The sequence below is a fragment of the Globicephala melas genome, chromosome 2, assembly GCF_963455315.2.
Source record: "Globicephala melas chromosome 2, mGloMel1.2, whole genome shotgun sequence".
Classification (NCBI taxonomy): domain Eukaryota; kingdom Metazoa; phylum Chordata; class Mammalia; order Artiodactyla; family Delphinidae; genus Globicephala; species Globicephala melas.
This window is the reverse complement of record NC_083315.2, coordinates 37,143,668-37,162,280: the sequence shown is the minus strand read 5'-3', so window position 1 is coordinate 37,162,280 and position 18,613 is coordinate 37,143,668. Positions and strand designations below refer to the sequence as shown.

The 18,613-nt window shown below is 45.9% G+C and overlaps 1 protein-coding gene and 1 pseudogene across 3 annotated transcripts in view; both read left to right on the top strand.

The window, feature by feature from the left end:
* The first annotated feature begins 60 nt into the window (after nt 1–60).
* SEMA4B (semaphorin 4B) overlaps nt 61–18,613 on the top strand; it is a 91,769-nt gene continuing 73,216 nt past the window's right edge. The window contains exons 1-3 of one of the 3 annotated variants that reach the window (XM_060293843.2): nt 61–150; nt 8,068–8,870; nt 10,258–10,361. The gene's annotated coding sequence lies outside the window, so the exon portion shown is untranslated. Of the gene's footprint in view, nt 151–5,017; nt 5,138–8,067; nt 8,871–10,257; nt 10,362–18,613 lie in introns of those variants that run through there. The other 2 variants (XM_060293844.2, XM_060293845.2) reach the window with 2 other exon arrangements.
* LOC115864711 (acireductone dioxygenase-like) lies at nt 7,308–8,059 on the top strand (annotated as a pseudogene).

Sequence of the window (18,613 nt, the reverse complement as noted above, 5' to 3'; positions counted from 1 at the left end):
GCCGGGGCCCGCCACCCTATTGGGCCTCGCCGGGAGGAGGCGGGGCCGGCAGGGGCCGGACTCCTCCTTGGGCCCTGCACCAGCCCGGACCCCGCCCTCGCGCCCGGCGCGCGCGTCTCTGGACACCGCGGAAAGCTCAGCGCTACTGAGGTGAGAGGGGGGTGAGACCCACCGGGACCCGGGAGCTGGGGGTGGGAACTGGAGGATTAGGGGAGCCGTTAGCGAGGAAAAACCCTCTCTCCAGGATGCCCTATTTAAACCAGAGTATCAGTTGCTGACACATCAGCTTAAGCCCCAAAAGGCAAATCTGAACAAACTCCTGCGTCCTTCGCGTTAGCTGGGCTGAAACTCCAAGGCGCATTTAACCAGTGCGCGTTCCGTGTTCTTGAACTAAGACCGTGGTCACCTCGGGTCTCCTCAAATTCGCTCTCAGATCCTCCTATCCCCTCCACGCGTTAGGTAGACTGACGCGAGTCAAGAGTTGAAATCCCGAGCTTCCCTGGTGGCGCAGTGGTTGAGAGTCCGCCTGCCGATGCAGGGGACACGGGTTCATGCCCCGGTCCGGGAAGATCCCACATGCCGCGGAGCGGCTAGGCCCGTGAGCCATGGCCGCTGAGCCTGCGCGTCTGGAGCCTGTGCTCCGCCACGGGAGAGGCCACGACAGTGAGAGGCCCGCGTACCGCAAAAAAAAAAAAAAAAAAAAGAGTTGAAATCCCTCAGCTTCTCACCAGAAGGTCAAGCTGCTAGTCCTCGAAGTCATTAAGCATAGCCAGAGTCTGTTTCCTCCTTTCCGAGATGGGAACTATAACAGCAACAGGGCTGCCAGGAGACTTGGGTGAAATAACGTTATGTTAAAGACTTGGGACACACCCTGTGCTCAACGACAACCAACGATGCTTGTCAGACAGTACTCAGGCAAACGGTTCCATTTTTTGCCTGCTTTCATACAAAAGACAATACTGATTGGTTCTGCCATAAACAACCAAAGTCTCTCGCTCTCTCTTCACTCATCTTCTTGAAATGAGACACCAGTTGGGGCTGGGTTTTATTTAGAAAAATCTGACCCCAGCCCCCACTTTCCCAGCTACACCAACCCGGTCGAATGCTAGCCACCTCTTTCTGCCCTGTGTTCCCAGCTCTCCCCTTCATTGCCTCAGAGTCAACATTGCCGGATGGAGCTGGGCCAGGAAAGTGACCTTGAATTAGTGACTTCAAAGCTTCCTTCTCCCTGTCTCAGCCAGGCAAAGCTACTACTTTGGCCCAGAGATCTAGTAGACTGGACCTAAGGGGAGGCTGTTCTGGGGCCACCCCCAAAGTCTGAGACCTCATTCAAAGGCCTAACCTTGAGCCAGCATGTCCTAGAGTGACCCATTATCCCTTTCATTCTGTTCCAATTCTCTTACTCAAAACACAAGCAGAGGGACTTCCCTGGTGGCGCAGTGGTTAAGAATCCGCCTGCCAATGCAGGGGATGCGGGTTCGATCCCTGGTCTGGGAAGATCCCACATGCTATGGAGCAACTAAGCCTGTGTGTCACAACTACTAAGCCTGTGCTCTAGAGTCTTCAAGCCACACCTACTGAGCCCATACGCCACAACTACTGAAGCTCGTGCACCTAGAGCCCATGCTCCACAACAAGAGAAGCCACCACAATGAGAAGCCCGCACACTGCAACGAAGAGTAGTCCCCGCTTGCTGCAACTAGAGAAAACCTGCACGTGGCAACGAAGACCCAACACAGCCAAAAAACAAAATAAGACAAAACATTAAAAAAAAAAACAAAACACAGCAGAGACCATGGAAGCTTCTGGTATTTGGCTTTCATGCCATCCTAGTGTTATCAGGCACCAGGGCCTCAGTGTCTATACCTATAAACTGGGAGGATGACTGCTCCCCCAGGCTCCTTTTGGCCCAAACAATCAGATTCTGTTATGTATGACAACTACCTATACTGCCATTTCTGAAATGGTCATAAAGAAATTGCTCTCCCCCCACCAGGGGCTCATTTGTTTCTCTGTATGGTGGACCAAGGTGTCAGAGGCCTGGCAAGAGGCAATACTAGAGCCTCAGTGTGTTCCAGAGTCTGGCCTTCACCTGCAGAGGGATCAAGGTGGGAGCACATGGGTCCTTTGACAGCACAGCAGCAGCCCAGGACAGTCAAGGCAAAATCTTCCGATTAAACTGCTCTCACAGCCCACGTCCCAGGGCTCCAGCTCCATGCCAGCCTTCCTCATGCAGTATCTATTTGGTGAGGCAGCTGATGTCAGCTCCATTGGCTCAGAGAGGTTAGGACACTTGCTCAAAGTCACACAGCTAGGAAGTAGCAGAGCTCTAGTTCATACTCGTATACCTGGCTAATAGTCCATCATTCTTTTAAGGAGAAAAAATAGGACCCAGAGCCCCTATTTATTGTACTTCTTTGGAATTTTTTGTGGTGATAACTGCTGGCCCTGTAAGCCACCTCAGAGAAAGGTGATATTTAAAGGAAAGGTGCTTATATCCTCCTTTGGGTCAGCAGATTTGGAAACTCTCACCCTTACAGATTTTATTTATTTATTTATTTATAATTTTTGGCCACACACAGAATGTCGGATCTTTGTTCCCTGACCAGGGATTGAACCCATGCCCCCTGCATTGGAAGCACGGAGTCTTGACCACTGGCCTGCCAGGGAAGTCCCCTTACATATTTTAAATCAAACCTCAATTAGTTATTGAGTCTAGGTCATGTGCAAGTTCCCCGTGGAGGCACAGAAATGCATATCACTCAGTCTCTACCCTCTGGGAACCACAAATCACCACAAACCAGGCACAAGGGGAAAGTGTCCCAGGAGGAGTGTAGATGACACATTAGGCATCTGGCAAAGAGAAAATCACCTCTGATGGGGGAGACCCTGATGAGCTCAGGGCAGGAACATCCATCAAGTGTGTTCTCACGGATCTTTACGACGTGGAAGGAGGCTGACCATGCAGACACGAGTAGAGTGAGGGCCTTGCACTTCACCCAGGTGGACACACCAGGACATTAGTTTCGTGCTATGTTTGTAGGCAGGGAGTAACATCTGGTAACATCTGGCACAGCAGTGAGGGGATGTCAGACAGTGGAGAATCAGGCCTGGGGAAGGGAGGCCAGGGTTCTTGAACCGGAGAGACTTGACACAGGGTCCTGGCAGGACCCTCAAGAAGGTGCAAGAGTGCAGAGGCAGTGTAGAGATGGCGTATGCAGGAACTGCAGCTAGCTGGACGGGGGAGGAGTCACAGTGACTCAGACTTCCATCCCTGGGGCTGGGAGAATGGTGATGCCATTATTAGAAATCAGAAGATGGGAGGGAGGAAGGTTGAGGGGGAGGCGTTGATAGCAGAGCTATTTATGGTCATCTCTAAACTGATTTCCCTGCCAATAGTCAGTCTGTGCTCCCTCCCCCTCGTATCAGCCCTCCCCGCCACTTCCAGCGCTGTCACCCTGAAGCACAGCCCTGAGCAGTCACTCCACAGCTCAGATAGTGAAGTAGCTCTCCACTGCCTGATACAATAAAATCTGAATAGCTTATAACATTTCATGGCCTTCACCTACCCCCCACAGTTACTATTCCCTCTCCACAAGAACCCTAAATTTAGCCATTCCCCTGAGTAGTCCTTGACTCTGAGCAGTTGCACTGTCCCTTCCTTCCATCAAGTGGGTTCTTTCCACTCCGCATTGCCAGACCCAGCTCATCCTTGAAGGCCAAGTACAAATTCACCCTCTCAAGCCTGCACTGGGGGTGGGGATAAAGGGGGGGTATAGCATTCATTTACACTTGAATCATCACGAAAGGTAAACAGACCCCCCCAATAAAAGAACACAAACTACTACTCTGATTTTTTTTTTAATAAATTTATTTATTTTATTTATTTATTTTTGGCTGCGTTGGGTCTTCGTTGCTGTGCGCTGGCTTTCTCTAGTTGCGGCGAGCGGGGACTACTCTTCGTTGCGGTGCGCGGGCTTCTCATTGCGGTGGCTTCTCTTGTTGTGGAGCATGGGCTCTAGGTGCGTGGGCTTCAGTAGTTGTGGCACGTGGGCTCAGTAGTTGTGGCTCGCAGGCTCTAGAGTGCAGCCTAGTAGTTGTGGTGCATGGATTTAGTTGCTCTGCGGCATGTGGGTTTTTCCCGGGCCAGGGCTCGAATCGTGTCCCCTGCATTGGCAGGCAGATTCTTAACCACTGCACCACCAGGGAAACCCTAGTACTCTGATTTTAACTTTGTAAAATAAATCTATGGACAGTAACAGGTGGGGTCCAGAAAGAAATTTGGAAGATTTTAAAACACTATTTAGGGAATTCCCTGGTGGTCCAGTGGTTAGTACTACACACTTCCACTGCAGGGGGCATGGGTTCAATCCCTGGTCAGGGAACCAAGATCCTACATGCATGGCCAAATAAATAAATAAAACTTTATTAAATTTTGTGAAATTTTCTCTTAGGTTGCATAAGTTAATTAATCCTCAAGATTCCTAATAAAACTAGACGTCCAAAGTTAGAGGAAGGGGAAATGATTGAAAGGGATTAAAAAGAACTAAAAGCAACATTACCATCTTGGTAACAGATTTCCAGAATATAAAGCTTTCTCCCTGTTTGTGGAAGTCTTTTTTTTTTTTTTTTTTTTTTAAGTTTTTTGGCCGCATGGCATGAGGGATCTTAGTTCCCGGACCAGGGATGGAACCCGCACCCCCTACAGTGGAAGGGCGGAGTCTTAACCTCTGGACCACCAGGAAAGTCCTGTGGAAGTCTTTTGTCGTGATTGTCTCATGCCTGGGCAAGTCACTTAACTTCTCTGAGCCTCAGTTTCTTCAACTGCAAATGGAGATAATAAAAATCCCTACTCCTAGCAGTTACTAGGATTAAATAAATTCATGCAGATAAGTTGCTTTGAATGGTGCCTGGCACACATAGGAGAAGCCTGGCCATAGTGTTAATGTTATCTGTTCATTCACATCCACTCCACACCAGTTTACTGAGCTCCTACGACATGACAGGTGTGACCCACAGATGGACAAGAGGGCACATTCTATTCCTGAGAGGACCAGCGTCCAGTGAGGGTATCCGGAAGATGGAGATATGAACAGATCATTTCAAAATATCGTTGCTGTGGCTGGATGGAGTGTTGGTTAGTACAATCTCTTTGGAGGGCAATTTAGTATCATCCATCCTATTATAAAGTGCACGTAACTCTTCATCTGGAAATTCCACTCTGAGAGACTGACAGCATAGAAATACTTACCAAATTGTACAGACACATAAGTACAAGGTGTTCACTGCAGCACTGTTTGTAATAGGGAAAAATTGGGAATGACCTAAATGTCCATTGTCATTAAGAATGAGGTAAATATTTGCTGATATAGAAAAATGCATTGGGGGACTTCCCTGGCAGTCCAGTGGTTAAGACTCTGCATGGTTAAGACTCAAATAAAAAAGAAAAAGAAAAATGCATTGTGATATATTAAGTGAAAATAGAAAGTTGCAGAGAAATATCTTAACATACATACATACCTATATATGAAAAATTAAAGGCACAGAAACCTAAGAAGGTATGGGAGTGGGGTATAGTGGGAGACTCAATTTCTACTTTATGCAATTCTGTGGGGGTTGAACATTATATAACAAAAGCATCTATTACTTTTGTAACCAGAAAAAGAACAATCAAGATATATATAGAAATAGATAGGTAGATAGATTTTTTTTTTTTTGAAACAAACGGTCACAGTCGTTTATGTGCTGTGCAGAGTGTCCCCTGTCCCAGCACCATTCACTCTGGCGGCTTCTTTTAAATTGAGGCATTTCCTCTCGCGTTCTTTCCGTCTTTGGGGAAAACGAAGGGTTAAAGGGGCTGGGGAGGGGAAGAGGAAGTGAGGTAAGGGAAAGAGGGGTGAGGGCCCCTCGGGTACCAGCTGCGGTGAGGCGCTGGCCACGCCCCGCAGCTCTGGCTCCCGCTGGAAGCAGCCTCCCCAGGTGCTCGAGAGGAGGCTGCTGGGCTGTTTTTACGGTCTCAGAAGGACGAAAGATCAGAACTTAATGAATATAAAGTTAAGTGGAGGTTAGGACAAGATGCTGCGACCTAGAGCAAACGACGGTTCTCAAAGTGTGGTCCGCGGACCCTGGGGGAGGAGGGGCACCACGAGATCTAAATAATTTTCGTAATACTAAGAAGTCACTTGCCTTTCTCACTGTGTTAACATTTGCCCAAATGGTGCAAAAGCAACGGTGGGGAAAACCGCTTATACCTTACCCTGAATCATGGCAGAGGCACCAAACTATACTAGTAGTGATTTTATTGCTCACCATCGTGCACTCTCTGTCTTTTTTTTTTTAAGTCTATTAATACGATGTACTAAATAAAGCAGTAGAAATTAAGAATTTGATTAAATCGTAACTCTTGGGTATATATCTTTCTAATATCTTATGTAATAAAAATGGAAGTACATACAAAGCACTTGTGCTGCAGACCCTGGAAAGATGGTTGTCTCCTGGAAAAGCACTGAGGAAGAGCGGGAGTGCTTTATTTGAGCTGTGGGTTGAAGCAGCTGCTTTCTTCACAGAACAACATTTCAGCTGAAAAGAACAACCGATGCAGAAGACATTTGGACTCAAATATTTGGCAGATATTTTCTCAAAAATGAATGAAATGAGCCAGTCACTTCAAGGAAATAGCTTATAGTATATGTTACCAATGATTTTTTTATATTGGAGCTTTCAAGGGAAAACTAAAATTTTGGAAACCTTGTATATACCCTGAGTTTGAGAGCTTCTCAATTCTTTTTTTTTTTTAATATTTATTTATGTATTTATTTGGCTGCGCTGGGTTGTGGCACCACGGGATTTTCATTGGCGTATGCGGCATCTTTAGTTGCAGCATGCGGACTCTTAGTTGCGGCATGCACGTGGGATCTAGTTCCCTGACCTGAGATCAAACCCTGGCCCCCTGCATTGGGAGCACGGAGTCTTAACCACTGGACCCAGGGAAGTCCCAGCTTCCCAATTCTTCATGATGTTTCTAATGAGATTAATGGTCTACCAAATGTGATTTTTTTTCATATTGTGTAATGAAATGTGTCAACTTTTGGAAGATCTGCATAACTCAGCCAGTATTTTCTAAATGACCAATGCATGATGTTAAAAAGTTATGCATGGGTAAGAGACCTATTCCAGAATGGATTTGAATATGAGGGGTTTGAATGTAACAGAGTAGGAAAGGCATATTGGTGTTGTTTCAGATTCCACATTGCAATTAACCTTTGAGAAAGTATCACTTGTACATTTTGTTATCGTAAGTGAATACCATGGGTCAGGCCTCGCCCAGTCGGGAAATGGGGGTTGGGCAGTGGCCCAAGCTGGGATGCCCCCCTAAAAAATGGCCACTGGGGCCTCGACCCAGCTCAGCCCATGCAGGTCAGGGAGCCCCGGGTGATGCACCACACCACCCCCATCCCAGGCCCAGACCACGGTGCGGGAGGTCTGGTACATGGAGGAGTCCCAAGATGACCTGAGGTGGCCCCCTGGCCTGGAGCCCAGCTGCCCAGTCCTCCTGGAGCAGCTGCACCAGCTTGGAGTCCTTTACTGGAAGCTGGCAAATATCAGAATGATCCAGAATTAGACTACTCTGGGATGGTCATAATAAACGTATGCAAAAATAAATTTCCAAATTATGAAGAAAAGGTTAAGATGTTTTGCTGGGAGCATTTGTACTAGGATGTAAAATTTGCTACATCTTGGATGGCAGTGGATACTTTGATGAAAGAGATAAAGAGGACTTCAGATTTTCATGGAGAAAGGAAACGTGATAACTCATCCTGCAGGAGTTTATCACTGCTTCACACTGGATGGAAAGAACTATGTGACAGCTGTGTGGATGTTTGTGGGAGAAACAGTGTGGACTGCAACCAGTCGGCTGACCATTTCCACGCTCAAGGACAGGACAGGACGTGAAATTTTGGGCATGAACAGCAAGGAGTGCTCCCTGGGGCCTAACACACTCCTTGTAAAGATCCTAAACGTGATAACTGAGCAGAAAATCATTTACTCTTTGCTTTTATATTATAGGCTTGAAGCTTGAAGGCTTGAAGGTTATCTCCTTTGCAAGATTATTTGATCAGAATATTTTTTAATGGCAGACTTCCCTGGTGGCACAGTGGTTAAGAGTACGCCTGTCAATGCAGGGGACATGGGTTCGAGCCCTGCTCCGGGAAGATCCCACATGCCGCGGAGCAACGAAGCCCCTGCACCACAACTACTGAGCCTGCGCTCTAGAGCCCGTGAGCCACAACTACTGAGCCCACATGCCACAACTACTGAAGCTGTGCACCTAGAGCCCGTGCTCTGCAGCAAGAGAAGCCACCGCAGGGAGAAGCCCTCACACCGCAATGAAGAGTAGCCCCGCTCGCTGCTAGAGAAAGCCCACACGCAGCAATGAAGACCCAATGCAGCCAAAAATAAAAATAAATAAAATAAAATTTTTAAAAAAGAAAGAAAAGCCTTATGATAAAATAAGCCATAGCTATTTAAACAAAGAATGTTTTTTAATAAAAGTCGCTATAAAACTGATTTTTACATGGAAACAACTGTGGAAATGTGGACAAATCACAGTCATTTGCTCTAACTCAGTCAAGATCAGTGGTTCAGACACGTGTTCAACTTTAACCGGAATGAGAGTCTTATCTGCTGGTGTGCCTTATCTGGACACGATTTTTAGACTTTAAACCAGGTATCAGTCAATGCCATGCCTGCCTTAGAAGAAAGTTGTGGCAGAGAAGTATATTTTGGTCTTTGTCCCCAGTTTCTGGCATAGAGCTCCTAAAACCCTTGGAATTTCCTGAGCGATACGAGTGGCCTTCTGCTATTCACAGGTAATCCTTTGTGAGCATCTCAGTTCCACTGGGACAGAAGCGCCTGTGCTCAGGACCCTCTGGACCTCACTCTATGTACCTCCTTATCTGGCTGTTTATCTGTGGTCTTTATGTATCCTTTATAATAAATTGGTAAATGTAAACCAACATTTCCTGAGTTTTGTGAACCGTTCTAGCAAATTATGGGACCCGAGGAAGAGGTCATGTAAATCCCCAATTTTTAGCCGCTGAGTCAGAAGTACAATTGTCCCAGATTTGTGATAGGCATCAGTGTTGTGGGACTAAGCCCTTAATCTGTGGGATCTAACGCTACCTCCAGGTAGATAGTGTCAGAATTGAGTTAAACTCAATTCAGTCCTGCTGAATCGGTTGGTGTAGGGAAACAGACTAGAGGTGTAATCGTAGATAACATAACTAACTAGATACAGGATGCTTTTTTCTCCCGAAATTATACCTTGGACTAAGGAGTGCAAGGAGGGGAGAGCTCTCTATTAGGGGCACATTCTCAGTTGCTTATGCCACTTGCCGCTTTCCGTTCAAACTAAAGTAAATGCCTTGGGAATTCCCTGGTGGTCCGGTGCTTAGGACTCCATGCTCTTACTGCCGAGGGCCTGAGTTTGATCCCTGGTCGGGGAACTAAGATCCCACATGCTGCAGCGCAGCCAAATAATAATAATAATAATAATAAAACACCTTAATTTAAAAAAAAAAAGGCACTCTCGTCCCCTTCCTGTTGCAGTGAAATCTCAAGTTCCACAGACTCCTGCTGGCTCGTCTAACCCTGTACTTGTTTTTCTCATTTCTTATTCTTTTTTTTTAATGAAATGATCTAATTTTTTTTTTTTTTTTTTTTTTTTTTTTGGCTGCGTTGGGTCTTTGTTGCTGCATGCGGACTTTCTCTAGTTGCGCGGCTAGTGGGGGCTACTCTTCGTTGCGGTGCGAGGACTTATTGCGGTGGCTTCTCTTGTTGTAGCGCGCGGGCTCTAGGCACATGGACTTCAGTAGTTGTGGCTCATGGGCTCTAGAGCGCAGGCTCAACAGTTGTGATGCGTGGGCTTAGTTGCTCTGTGGCATGTGAGATCTTCTCAGACCTGGGCTCGAACCCGTGTCCCCTGTGTCGGCAGGCGGATTCTCAACCATTGCGCCACCAGGGAAGTCCTCATCTCTTACTCTTTTAAAATTCATGCTTAAGTCCTGTGGGAGAGAATAGTTGTAAACAGCTTTAATTAAATTGTACTTATAAAAAACTATTTTCTTCTACTCCACTTTATGCTTTTGGTATTGTTGATCTTTAAAAATTAAATGGTCTTTGATAATGGGGGGGAAAAGAGAACAGTCCTAACATCTGAAAAAGCTATTAAAATATTCCTCATTTTTCTTTTTCCAGCTACACATCAATCTGAGGCTGGATTTTCTTCATATACCTCAACCAAAACAATATACAGCAGCAGACTAAATGCTGAAGTGGATGTGAGAATCCAGCTACTTCTGGTAAGTCAGATATGAAGAGAGTTGCAAAAATGTAAACAAAGCAACTCTTCTCGTTAACTCTTTTATTTTGGAAAATCTTATTTTTAAATTAATATATAAACATGTTTCAAATTTTCTGTCTTAACTTTTAATTCGGTAAATAGGGTTTTGTATAACCTATATAAACAAGAGCTCTTTTGAGTCCTCAACAACTTCTCAGAGTGTAAAGAGGTCCTAAAGCCAAAAAGTTGGAGAATTATCCTAGAGGAAAGCACTTGGAGCTCAACAAAAATGGGGGCCACATTATCCCACACAAGAAATCTAACATTTATACAATAATGCTATATAATGTATAGTCTGTATTAAATTGTCCCAAGATGTCCCAGTAATTCCTTTAAATTTGGGAAGGGGGGATTTCCCTGGTGGCGCAGTGGTTAAGAATCTGCCTGCTAATGCAGGGGACACGGGTTTGAGCACTGGTCCGGGAAGATCTCACATGCCGTGGGGCAACTAAGCCCGTGCAGCACAACTACTGAGCCTGCACTCTAGAGCCTGCAAGCCACAACTACTGAGCCCACGTGCCACAACTGCTGAAGCCTACGTGCCCTAGAGCCCATGCTTCACAACAAGAAGCCACTGCAATGAGAAGCCTGGGCTTTCTCTAGTTGTGGGGGGCTCGCTGCAACTAGAGGAAGCCCGTGCACAGCAACGAAGACTCAACGCAGCCAAAAATGAATAAAATTTTTAAAAAAAAACAGGAATTAAAAAAAAAATTAGGGGAAATTCTAGATTCTGGGATCTAGAATCAAGGCTCAGGCATAGCATTTGGTTGTCATGTCACATTAGCTTTTTTTTTTAATTAATTTATTTTTTATTTGACTGCATCGGGTCTTGGTTGCAGCATGCAGGATCTTCGTTGCGGCATGTGGAATCTTTCATTGCTGCACACGGGCTCAGTAGTTGCCACACGGGCTTAGTTGCCCTGTGCCATATGGGATCTTAGTTCCCCGACCAGGGATCAAACCTGTGTCCCCTGCATTGGAAGACAGATTCTTAACCACTGGACCACCAGGGAAGTCCCCCCTTTTTTAGTTTTCTACTGGATCAATGCAGACTTCTTTATTCTCCCTTACCCCCTTCACTGGTTTAGAAATTATACTTTCTATTTCTGCTCGTTTAGAAATTAAATTCTTAACTTGACTATACAGAGTTTAAAATTCATCATTGTCTTTATCTTTCTTAGAAATATGAGAAACTTAGATGACTTCTGTCCAATTTCTCCTCTCCTATCTTCCATGTTATTATTCCATCATACTTTAGTTCTACTGGGTCTTCTGAGCCCCCTCACTTTTTTTTAAATAGGTTTATCAACATGTTTTCCTGTTTCCTAGCTGAGCAACGTGTCTTACTTTCCACTCCTATGTGCTGAATTCTATTTCCTGTTAACTGAAGGGCATCATTGAATAGGTCTTTGAACAAAGATCTGTGAGTAATTAACTTTCTGTGTCTCAAATTGTTCAATTTTATCCTCATTTCGTAAGCTTTTTACTGAAGTATAATATATACATACGTGTATACAGAAAGTACATAAGTTATTAGTGTACAACTTATTTTTATATATATTTATTTATTTATTTTTGGCTGTGTTGAGTCTTCGTTGCTGCGTGCGGGCTTTCTCTTAACTGTGGCAAACGGGGGCTGCGCTTCGTTGCAGTGCACAGGCTTCTCACTGCAGTGGCGTCTCTTGTTGCGGAGCATGGGCTCTAGGCAGGCGGGCTTCAGTAGCTGTGGCTCGCGGGCTCTAGAGTGCAGGCTCAGTAGTTGTGGCACACGGGTTTAGTTGCCCTGTGGCATGTGGAATCTTCCTGGACCAGGGCTTGAACCCATGTCCCCTGCATTGGCGGGCGGATTCTTAACCACTGCGCCACCAGGGAAGTCCCTAGTGTACGACTTATGAATGTTGATGAAATCACTACCCAGATCAGGAAATGTAACATCACCAGGACCCCCAAGACCCTCCTTAAACCACCTCCTAGGCACTATGTTTCCCAACTTCCCTTTGCTGTCTTAACTTCTACTAAAATAGACTGGTTTTGCCTATTTTTGTTTTCCTGTAAATGGAATGATATAGCATGTACTCTGTCATGTCTTACTTCTTCTCAACACTGCATTTCTAAAATTCACCCAGGGACTTCCCTGGTGGTGCAGTGACTAAGAATCCGCCTGCCAATGCAGGGGACATGGGTTCGAGCCCTGGTCCAGGAAGATCCCACATGCCGCAGAGCAGCTAAGCCCGTGCGCCACAAATACTGAGCCTACGCTCTAGAGCCCGCGAGCCACAACTACTGAGCCTGTGAGCCACAATTACTGAAGCCTGTGTACCTAGAGCCCGTGCTTCCCAGCAAAGAGAAGCCGCCTCAATGAGAAGCCCATGCACCACAACGGAGAGTAGCCCCCGCTCACTGCAGCTAGAGAAAGGCCATGCGCAGCAATGAAGACCCAATGCAGCCAAAAATAGATAAAATAAATATATTTTTTTAAAATAAAATAAAGTTTTCAAAAATAAAAATAAAATTAATCCAGGGACTTCGCTGGTGGTCCAGTGGTTAAGAATCCTCCTTCCAATGCAGGGGACATGGGTTCAATCACTGGTCAGGGAACTAAGATCCCACATGCTGCAGGGCAACTAAGCCCTCGCACTCTAGAGCCCACGCACCACAACTAGAGAGCCCGAGTGCCACAACTACTGAGCCCACGCACTCTGGAGCCCATGTACCACAACTAGAGAGAAGCCCGTGCACTGCAAAAAAGATCCCGCGTGCTGCAACTAAGACCCGATGCAGCCAAATAAATAAATTAGTTAACTAAAAATAAACATATATTTTTTTAAATAAAAAAATCATCTATGTTTTTGCATGTAGCTGTAATTTATTAATTCTTCTGCCATATAAAACTCTATGTTATGAATATTCCACAATTTATGTATCCATTCTACTATTGACAGACATTTGGGTTGTTTCCAGTTTGGGGTTATTATTAACGATGCTTCTATGAAGGTTCTGACACTTGTCTTTTGCTGCACATATGTATGAAATTCTGTTGGATGATACTTAGGAGTGAATTACTGGGTCATAGGCTACATACTTAAGCATTCGGCTTTAACAGACACTGGCAAACAATTTTCTGAGTGTCTGTATTCTTCCAGCAATGTATGAGAGCTTCAGTTTCTTTACATCTTTGCTAACAGTTGGCATTGTCATTCTTTTCAGTTTTAGTCATTCTTGTGGGTATATAGTGGTTCTCATGGTGGTTTTTTGTTGTTGTTGTTGTTGCTGTTTGTTTTGTTTTTGCGGTACGCGGGCCTCTCACCGCTGTGGCCTCTCCCGTTGCGGAGCACAGGCTCCGGACGTGCAGGCTCAGCGGCCATGGCTCACGGGCCCAGGCGCTCTGCGGCATGTGGGATCTTCCCGGACCAGGGCACGAACCCGTGTCCCCTGCATCGGCAGGCGGACTCTCAACCACTGCACCACCAGGGAAGCCCCTCATGGTGGTTTTAAATTGCCTTTCCCGTGGTCTCTCGGGCGCAATTGGTCAGTTCATTAAACTGATAAATAGCATTTCCCTGGAGACTAAAGAAATTGAGCTCCTTTTCGTATACTTATTGCCCATTTTAATATTCTCTTTTCTGAAGTGCCTGCTTCAAGTTTTTGCTTATTTTTTCCATTGGATTGTCTGCCAGTTTGTGATCTGTAGGAGTTCAATATACATTCTGATATGAGTCCCCTTTTTGGGTATATGTATTGCAAAAGTTTGGTTTTTTCCCATTCAGTGGCTTGCCTTCTCATTCATTTAAAATGTATTTGGAGGGTTTCCCTGGTGGCACAGTGTTTGAGAGTCCGCCTGCCGATGCAGGGGACATGGGTTTGTGCCCCGGTCCGGGAGGATCCCACATGCCGTGGAGCGCCTGGGCCCGTGAGCCATGGCCGCCGAGCCTGCGTGTCCGGAGCCTGTGCTCCGCAACGGGAGAGGCCACAGCAGCGAGAGGCCCGCGTACACACACACACACACACACACAAAATGTATTTTGATGCACAGAAATTCTTAATTTTAATTTAGTCCAACTTATTGACCTTTTATGTTTATGTCTTATTTCCTGTTTGATAAATCTTTTCTTAACCCTATAGTATCTTCTGGAAGTTTTATTGTTTTATCTTTCACTTTTTTAAAAAGATTTATTTATTTATTTATTTGGTTGTGCTGGGTCTTAGTTGCGGCAGATGGACTCCTTAGTTGTGGCATTTGAACTCATAGTTGTGGCATGCATGTGAGATCTAGTTCCCTGACCAGGGATTGAACCTGGGCCCCCTGCATTGAGAGCGCAGAGTTTTAACCACTATGTCACCAGGGAAGTCCCTGCCTTTCACTTTGATATCTATAATTTTCCTGAAATTGATTTAAAAAAATTTTTTTTTACTTTTGGCTGTGTTGGGTCTTCGTTGCTGCATGCGGGCTTTCTCTAGTTGTGGTGAGCGGGGTCTACTCTTTGTTGCGGCGTGCGGGCTTCTCATTGTGGTGGCTTCTCTTGTTGCAGAGCACAGGCTCTAGGGCTCATGGCTTCAGTAGTTGTGGAATGCAGGCTCAGTAGTTGTGGCACACAGGCTTAGTTGCTCCATGGCATGTGGATCTTCCCAGACCAGGGATCAAGCCCGTGTCCCCTGCATTGGCAGGTGGATTCCCAACCACTGCACCACCAGGGAAGTCCTGAAATTGATTTTTGATGCACCCTATTTCAGATATGTTAAAACGTGAAAAACAGTATGTATCCAAGAATTGATAAAATTCAGTTATTTTTTAACCTCCGTTTTTTTTGTTTTTTTTGTTTTTTTTTTTTTTTTTTGCTGTACGCGGGCCTCTCACTGTTGTGGCCTCCCCCATTGTGGAGCACAGGCTCCGGACGCGCAGGCTCAGCGGCCATGGCTCACGGGCCCAGCCGCTCCGCGGCATGTGGGATCTTCTCAGACTGGGGCACGAACCCGTGTCCCCTGCATCGGCAGGCGGACTCTCAACCACTGCGCCACCAGGGAAGCCCTACAAGACTTTTTTTTAATAGCTGCCTAATAGTTGTCTAAAAGGAGAGAGCAGGAACTTCCCTGGTGGTCCAGTGGGTAAGACTCCGAGCTCCCAATGCAGGGGGCTGGGGTTCGATCCCTGGTCGGGGAACTAGATCCCGCATGCATGCTGCAACTAAGAGTTCGCATGCTGCAACTAAGAGTTTGCATGCTGCAACTAAGAAGCCCGTGTGCCGCACCTAAGACCCAGCGCAGCCAAAATAAATGAAGAAAAAAAAATAAGGAAATAACAGTCCCCAAATGGATTTGAAACCGTGCAACTCAGACTGGGACTTAAACCCACCTCCTTTTAATTGAGATCACACACCTGGTCTCAGGACTTAATGAAGCTCAGTTTCTTGATGTCTTATGGCAGAAAGAATTCAGTGAGAGACAAAGTGATACGTAAGAAGTGGATTTATTTAGGGAGAAACACACTCCACAGACAGAGTGTGGGCCATCTCAGAAGGTGAGAGGCCCCAAAATATGGCGTGGGTAATTTCATAGGCTAATGAGTGGGAGGATTATTCCAACTATTTTGGGGGGCTGGGGGAAAGGGCGGGGATTTCCAGGAATTGGGCCACCTCCCACTTTTTGGCCTTTTATAGTTAGCGCTGACCTGTCATGGTGCTGGTGGATGTGTTATTTAGCTAATGTATTACAATGAGCAAATAATGAGGCCCAAGGTCTACCGGAAGTTAGATCTTCTGCCGTCTTGGATCTAGTTAGTTCTAACCAGTTTTCGTCATGTCTTATGACTATGTCATTCTTTTAAAGGTGCCCTGTCCCCTTCCCTTCTGTTTCAGATTCACTTGTGCTAAACCCCACATCAGCAAATCAAGACTTAATACCTAACCTATAACACAACATTGTAAATCAACTGTACTTTAAATAAATAAATAAATAAATATTGGCAGTTTCAGCCTCTCCCAGGAATGTGATCTTTAGTCAGCCAATGTGGAGTTACCTGGTCAGCACTAGTGAGGTAATCTGCCTGAAGGACCTGAAACAGGAGGAAAGGAGGCAGGGCACAAGGTTTGAAAGAATGACATAGCCTGAGGATATGACATAAACTGACTAGAACCAAATGGATCCAAGTTGGCGGATAAGTTGACTTTTTCCACTAGACCTTTTTTAAAATAATTAATTAATTTTTGGCTGTGTTGGGTCTTCGTTGATGCATGAGGGCTTTCTTTAGTTGAGGTGGGCAGGGGCTACTCCTTGTTGCCGTGCGCAGGCTTCTCACTGTGGTGGCTTCTCTTATTGCGGAGCACAGGTTCTAGGCGCACGGGCTTCAGTAGTTGTGGCACATGGGCTCAGTAGTTGTGGCTCACGGGCTCTAGAGCGCAGCCTCAGTAGCTGTGGTGCACAGGCTTAGTTGCTCTGCGGCATGTGGGATCTCCCCGTACCAGGGCTCAAACCCTTGTCCCCTGCTTTGGCAGGTGGACTCTTAACCACTGCGCCACCAGGGAAGTCCCTCCACTAGAACTTGAGCCTCAGTATCAGCAAGCTCACATCAGCAAGCTAAATGACACACCTACAGGCGCCATGACAGTTCCAAGACCGACCATAAGTATCAAAAAGTGGGCAGTGGCCCAATTCCTGGAAATCCTGGCCCTTTCCTAAAATAGCTGGAATCCTCCTCCCACTCATTAGCTTATGAAATAACCCACTCCAGTAAAAACTGACAACCCCATACCCTGGTGCCTTTCTCACCTTCTGAGATGGCTGACCCAGACTCTGTCTGTGGAGTGTGTTTCTCTCTAAATAAATCCACTTCTTACCTATCACTTTGTCTGTCACTGAATTCTCTCTGTGATGAGACATCAAGAACCTGAGCTTCATTAAGTCCTGAAACCAGGTGTGTGATTTCAGTTGGAAGACTGTGGGTTTTGGCTGCGTTTGAGTCCCAGCCGTTTGGGTTCAAGTCTCAATCAGGGTTTTGGCAGGGTTCAAGTCCCGGCCACGTGGGTTCAAGTCCCAGACAGAGGTGCACAGTTTCAGCCCCAGTCTTCCCCAAAAGGAAGGTGACCTTGCCTGAAACAATCCACTCTTAGCTAGAATATCTTCCTTGCCCCGCCTCCTTTTGCCTGTAAAAGTCTTCCCTTTGTACAGCTCCTCGGAGCTCCTTTGTTTGCCAGATGGGAGGCTACCCAAGTCATGAATCGTTGAATAAAGACAAATCTTCAAATTTACTCAGTTGAATTTTGCTTTTTAACATACTCATCATATGCCTCTCCCTGGAGCAGGGGCTCTGGAATCAGACAGGCCTTGGTTAATATCTTGTCTTCATCTCTTACAAGCTGTGTAACTTTTAACAAGTTATTTAAAGACTCTGGGCTTTAGCTTTCATGGGAGGTGCCCAGGTTTTGAACTGAGTTGGTATCATAGTTGAATCTCAATTCCTAATTAATAATTGATTTAGAAGCACTACATCAACTGAAACAGTGGATCAATTAACTCTAGAACAGTCTTATTTATTCATTAAAGTCTCCTAAAGACCTGGGATAGGCCACATCCTGTGAGCCCACAGTTTTATTGGATGTGACTAAGAAAAATAAAATGACATCAAAATAGATGCCCTTTGGTAGTTGAAAACTAAAGTCAGGGTTGGTGCCATGAAGAAGTGGCAATTGAACCACTTAATCACATTTCTTTATCAGATTATTCTTTATTTGTAGTGGTTATGAGAGGATTCCGCCTTGTTTTTCCTGGTTGCCTTGGGAGAGAGTTGCTTACTTTCTCTGTGGCTCACTTTATCATCTGTAATTGGTAGAGTAAAAGTTTAATACCAGCCTCATGGTGATGTTGTGAGGGTGAGCTGAGGGAGGATGAGACAAGTATTAAGTGATGAGTAATGGCCACCATTATTCACACCCTTGGTGGGGTATAGACCAGTGAGATTTGGGAGCTCACTCCAAAACTAGAGTGTGGAAACTCAAAAGGCTGGAGTGGCCCTCGGGCCCTGTTTATGTGGAGCCGATGGAGACTGCCGAAACTCATAAGAAGTGGCTAGGGACTTCCCTGGTGGCGCAGTGATTGAGAATCCGCCTGCCAATGCAGGGGACATGGGTTCGATCCCTGGTTCCCGAGGATCCCACAGGCCGCGGAGCAGCTGAGCCCGTGTGCCACAACTACTGAGCCCACGTGCCACAACTACTGAAG